Source organism: Oenanthe melanoleuca, chromosome 1 (assembly GCF_029582105.1).
Source record: "Oenanthe melanoleuca isolate GR-GAL-2019-014 chromosome 1, OMel1.0, whole genome shotgun sequence".
Classification (NCBI taxonomy): domain Eukaryota; kingdom Metazoa; phylum Chordata; class Aves; order Passeriformes; family Muscicapidae; genus Oenanthe; species Oenanthe melanoleuca.
Genome location: NC_079333.1, coordinates 843121 through 849375, shown reverse-complemented (window position 1 = coordinate 849375; position 6255 = coordinate 843121).

Sequence of the window (6255 nt, the reverse complement as noted above, 5' to 3'; positions counted from 1 at the left end):
GACGGGATGGGACGGGACGGGGACAGACACGGCAGCGGACAGGACGGGCGCGGCGGGCGGCACCGGAAAGGAGGCGGGCTGCGAGCGAGGGGCGGAGTGGAAACGCGCGGCGAGGATAGGCACGGACAGAGTGATGCGACAGGCAGCGGGGCGGGATCCTGGGGCACGGGGCGGCACGGTGGCTACAGGAGAGACACTGGGCATGGAGACAGGGAGGGGAGAGCGGGGCACGGGGGACAGAAATGGGTGGGGACGTGGGTAGGGGACAGGCATGCAGGGAGAGAGGACGGGGGACAGGGGACAGACACCGGGACACACAGACACAGGGAGAGGGAACAGCAGGACACAGGATGGCGGTTTGGGGTTAGAGTAGGGAACAGGGGACGTGGGACATGGCCAAAGGAGGTTAGCAGGGGTGGGGCTGTGGTGGGGATCGGAGGCTGGGCACAGGGACAGGGGTAAGAGACAGGGCACAGCGGATAAGGCAGGGGAGGAGGCCTGGACCTGGGGTGGCTGATAGGGCCAGGGCTGCAGGAGGGACACAGAGAGGAGAGACGGGGCCCCTCTCACCGTTGGGTGTGGGACATGGGGCAGCAGGGTGGGGAACAGTGCGGTGCTGACAGGGGGATGAGGGCAGGGAATAGCACAGGACATCCCAGTGCAGCTGGGCTATCACAGGCCTGCTCAAAGCAGGCTAAAAATACGATTCTGGGGTGACATTAGGATAGTTGTGGGTGCTCCAACCCTGGAAGTGTTCCAGGACAGGTTGGATAATGCCTTGAGCACCCTGGTCTGCTGGAAGGTGTCCCTGGCCATGGCACGGGGTGGAACTGGATGAGCTTTGAGTTCCCTTCCATTCCCTTCCAGCCCCTTAACTCTGTATGATTCTGTGCTGGCACCTCAAGGTTCTGGACTGTAGATAAAGCTCTTGTACTGCCGACGTGCTGTGAGAGCTGCAGTTCATCACCCTGGGACTGTGAAAGACAAAACATTCCCACCTCATCTTTTATTGCAAGTGTAGAAAATAGACAGATCTGGTCGAACCGCTAATGAGTCAACCATTAAAACACGAGCAGACCGTTCCCAGGCTGCAGCCCTCCCAGCTTATCGGCCGGCTTAGGCGTGTGAAAGAATGTCCTGATTCCCTGGAGCAATCACTGGGTGACTGAGCTGCTGCTTTTATCACTGACACACCTCGCTCTAAGTGCCCTTTGTCGCCACAGGTAATTCGGGCGACTGGCAAGGTCAACTTCTGCGTTATTGCAAGGAAGGAAAGGTGCTTCCCTTTGTTAAGCCGTTCTCTCAATGAAAAGGAGAAAAAAGGGGGGGGAACCACCATGAACCTGACCAGGAACTGAGCAGCGCCCGTCATATCCTCAGCCAGCTCCAGGAGAGCTGCTCCAGGACTCTGCCTTGGCAGGAGAGACTCATGTTTTGCACCAACAGCGTGTGTGCAGCGAGTTATTTCCTTTTTTATATGGCTGAGCCCCCGCTCCTCGCTGGAGGTGGGGGCCCGGCTCTTCCTGCCTGCGTAGGACGGGGCGAGGTGGCGTCCCGGGGCCGGACCCTCGCGAGCAGCAGTGACTGCCTGCTCATGAGCACATCCTGCCTGGGAGCCAGGAAACCCGTCTGGAGGGCACGGACCCGTCCCGTCCTCGGCAGCGCTGGGTGTCCTGAGGCGGCCGGGGCTGTTTGGTGTCCGTGACACCGCCAGCTGCTGCACTGCTGTGCACACCTTCTCCTGCGCAGCAGCACAGCCTCCGCGGTCCTCACCTGTCCTTGGACAGCAGAGCCCGGCTTGTGCGGCAGGAGAGCCTCCCTCGGGCAAGCTCAGGGCTAATGCATCAGGGCCGAATAGCAGGAAGGGGAGGGGAGACAGAGGTGGTGGCTGTGAGACAGGTGCCTGGCAAGGGGGCTGTCACAGCTCGCAGGGAGCTGCAGAGAGGGCAAAGGGCAACACCTTGGCTCCAGTGAAGGCTGGGACCAAACTCCTGTTGAGTTTGGCAAGGCTAGGATGTGACAGCGAGGTGACAGAGCTGCGCTGGCATCGGGGCCGAGCTGAGAGTGCAGTGCCTGGCTCGGCTGCCTCTGGCACCCCCAGCACAGCAGCTCCCTCCCCGCGCTGCCACAAGCCTTTCAGCAAAATCCCCCTTATTTTTCCCAAGGAAATCATACTCGAGGGCCATTTGCATGTACCAACGACACAGATGATGCACGTGAGGGAGGTCAGTGCGTGCCAGGAGCCACACAGGCTCGGGGAAGCAGCCTGTCCCGAAGGAGCATCCCTGACCGTGGTGCTGGGAGCTCTCAGGCTGTGGTTCTGTTTGGCTTGGTCCAGTGACAGCAGGTTCCCAGGTTCCACATGGACACATCAGCCAGAGCACCAGCAGCACTCAAATCCTGCACCAGCTTCTTAGGAGGGACACACGTTTCATTCCAGAGTGCACTTTGCTGAGCAGTGCTGGGGCTGAGATCCCCTTCCCTGGGGCAGGATCTCGCTGGATGTGTCCCCCAGCAGGGCTGCTGTGCCCCCTCCCTGCCGTGCCCGTCCACTCCCAGATCACGTTCCCAAGGCTGTGCCAGAGGAGAGACACAAGGAATTGCCGTGTGGGGCTGTGCCCCGGGCTGTGCCACGGGCTGTGCCCCTCGGGGCAGCAGGGAAGTACTTGGGGAAGCTCCTTGCTGGCCTGGGCAGACGGTCAGAGCCGTGTTTCTGTGCTGACTGCACTTCTCCGGGCAGTCTCAGGTCCTGGCCCGCCTTGGAGCGGGCTCCACGCTCCCCTGGGCTTCCCCTGCCACCAGGAGCTGATGTTTCCACCTGCAAAGCTCAGGGGTGTGCTTGGTCCTTCCTCAACGCTGCTGAAGATGTTTTCATCTCCAGCTTGTCCCCAGCAGCTGCCAGACCCTGCCAGGGGTGACCCTGCCAGCTGGACAGCCAGCACGGCCTCAGAGCAGCCAGAACCAGAGGGGCTGAGTTAAACAGCCAGCACAGCCCTGCTGTGAGAGGCGCCCCAGGAGAGCTCAGCTCAGAAGAGCTCAGCTAGGGGAGGGATGGCAGTTCTTTGGGAACACCAGAGCAATGTCCATGTGAGACCCCTCCTGCAGAGCAGCAGCACCTGGAGCTCATGGAGAGAGGCCAGGGGAGGCACAGAGCTGCTCCAGGGCTGGAGCCAGGCTGGGAGAGCTGGGGGAGCTCACCTGGAGGGGAGGAGGATCCAGGGAGAGCTCAGAGCCCTGCCAGGGCTAAAGGGGCTCCAAGGGACCAAACACCTAGGCACAAATCACATGCAGAGCCAGCCCCAAATCCAGGTTACAGATCTGCAGGGCAGCTCCCCACAGCCTGAGCAGAGGGCAGAGGGTGCCCAGAGGCGGTTCCAGCCCCGACAGCGAGGAGCCAGCCCTGCCTGGCCCTGTGTCCTTCAGAAACTCGGCTCTCCTGAAGGACCTGGGCTTTGTTGACTCTTCACACCTCACAGGAGCTGGCACTGAAACTTCAGAGCTGGCACAGCACAGGAGCAAGGACAATGAAGCAAGCTCACGTTAAGAGATCTCAAAATATTTCACCAAGGAGATCAGGAGCTGCCTGGTGTCCCTGCCCAGGGCAGGGCAGTGCAACAAGATGGTCTTTAAGGCCCCTTCCAATCCAAACCCTTCTGTGATTCTAGTAACTTCTCCTTATCTCCAGTCTTGTTTCAATTTGTGCCCACATAGCTCCCTCAGAGTATAAAGCAGGTGTAAAACAGCATTTTACTACAAAGAAATCCTCAGCTAGAGAATTCTTGCCTCTTGCACTCACCGTGCCCTTCAGCCAACCTGCAGCACCAACAGAGGCTGTGCCTGCCCTGGGGGTGAAATATGTAACTCTACAGTTATCAGGCACTGAAATTAGCCCTGAAATCATCCAGAAACTCAGAGCAGGAAACTTAAGGAAGGAAAAACAAAAGATGAAAGGAGGCTTAAAACAACAAAAGGATGAGTAACACACTCAAGAGCTGCACACTCCTTCCGTAAAGCAGACAGAAATGTCAACCAGGAATAACTACAGTGAAATGAAGGAAAAGAGACACCAAGAGTGAGAGAGGAGGTGCCCGGGACACAGGAGGAAGAGGATGTGGATTATTTTGTTACCAGCAGAACAAACCCGGTGCCAGCTGAGTAATGAGTGCCATTGTGAGCCCTGGAGGAGCACTGCAGCACAGGAGCACTGTGAGCTCGTTTTAACACTTATCCAACGTGTCCAGTTCCTTCCCTGGCCTTTGCCAGGTGAAAACCTGTCGTGTGCAAGCGAGGATCTGCATCTGCTGGGAGCTCCCAGGGAGTGAGTGAGTGACATTGCCCAGGGCAGGGACGCTCCTGCTGGATGTGGTGACCCTGGGCTGGCACCACCTTGGCTGGCATGGCATCACCTGGGCTGGCATCACCTGGGCTGGCACCACCTGGGCTGGTATCATGGTCTGGCACACCTGGGCTGGCATCACCTGGGCTGGTATCACCATGGGCTGGCATCACCGGGGCTGGTATCATGGTCTGGTATCACCTGGGCTGGTATCATGGTCTGGCACACCTGGGCTGGTATCATGGTCTGGCACACCTGGGCTGGCATCACCTGGGCTGGTATCATGGTCTGGCACACCTGGGCTGGTATCATGGGCTGGCATCACCACGGGCTGGCATCACCATGGGCTGGCATCACCTGGGCTGGTATCATGGTCTGGCACACCTGGGCTGGCCTCACATCACCATGGGCTGACATCACATCACCATGGGCTGACATCACATCACCATGGGCTGACATCACCATGGGCTGGCATCACCACGGTCTGGCATCACCATGGGCTGGCATCACCTGGGCTGGTATCATGGTCCGGCACACCTGGGCTGGCCTCACATCACCATGGGCTGGCATCACCACGGTCTGGCAGCACCGCTGCCTCCCCAGCCAGAGCTGCTTCCCCGGGCTCCCTGCCAGCTGCTCCGGGCCGTGCACACCGCAGATATTTGCTGATAACTGGACGGTTTCAGCTTGCTCAGCCCCTCCTGGCCGCTGTTTCTGGCGGTGCTGGTGCAGCGGGCAGGGCTGAAGGGACATCGCTGCTCCGAAGAACGAGTGACAGCAGGAGGTGGCTCAGGCTGTGCCGGGGGAGGGTCGGGTCGGACACCAGGGAATTCCTTCACGGGAAGGGCGGTCCGGGGGGATCAAAGCCGTGTGGCTGTGGCACTGGGGACTCGGGTTAGCGCCGGCGGTGCCAGCGCTGCAGGAGGATTCCCCCGATCAGCCCGGGGCTTTCCCACCGCTGGGACCCTGGGATTCCTGCCGGCTCCCCATCCCATCCCATCCCATCCCATCCCATCCCATCCCATCCCATCCCATCCCATCCCATCCCATCCCATCCCATCCCAGCGCGGTGTCCCGCTGGCACCTGCCGACCCGCACAGGGAACTGCACGGCAGCCACTGCTCCTCCCGAGGTGCTGCCCGTGCTGCTTTCCCAAATCTACTGAGAAGCTTTATTTTATTTTATTTTATTTTATTTTATTTTATTTTATTTTATTTTATTTTATTTTATTTTATTTTAATTTTTTTATTCTTTATTTTACTTTATTTTAGTTATTTTATTTTATATTTTAATTTTACTTTATTTTACTTACTTTTAATTTAACTTTATTTTATTTTATTTCATTTTTTATATTTTATTTTTTATTTTACTTTATTTATATTATTTTTTTATATTTTATTTTTCTTTTGCTTTATTTTACTTATTGTATTTTATTTTTTATATTTTATTTTACTTTTATTTATTTTATTTTTTTTATTTTTTTTTTTTTTTATATTTTATTTTACTTTATTTTGTTTTAACTTAATTTATTTTCATTCCATTTCATTCAATTTCATTTCAATTTCTCTCCATGTCACTTCATTCGAGCCGAGTGCGCCCGGTGATGGCAGGGCAGTGCCCGGGTGGGAGCAGGGTGATGGCAGGGCAGTGTCCGGGTGGGAGCAGGGGGCTGGCAGGGCTCAGGGGACAGGCAGGGCAGTGTCCGGGTGAGAGCAGGGAGCTGGCAGGGCTCAGGGGGCAGGCAGGGCAGTGTCCGGGTGGGAGCAGGGAGCTGGCAGGGCAGTGTCCGGGTGGGAGCAGGGTGATGGCAGGGCTCAGGGGGCAGGCAGGGCAGTGTCCGGGTGGGAGCAGGGTGATGGCAGGGCTTAGGGGGCTGGCAGGGCAGTGTCCGGGTGGGAGCAGGGTGATGGCAGGGCTCA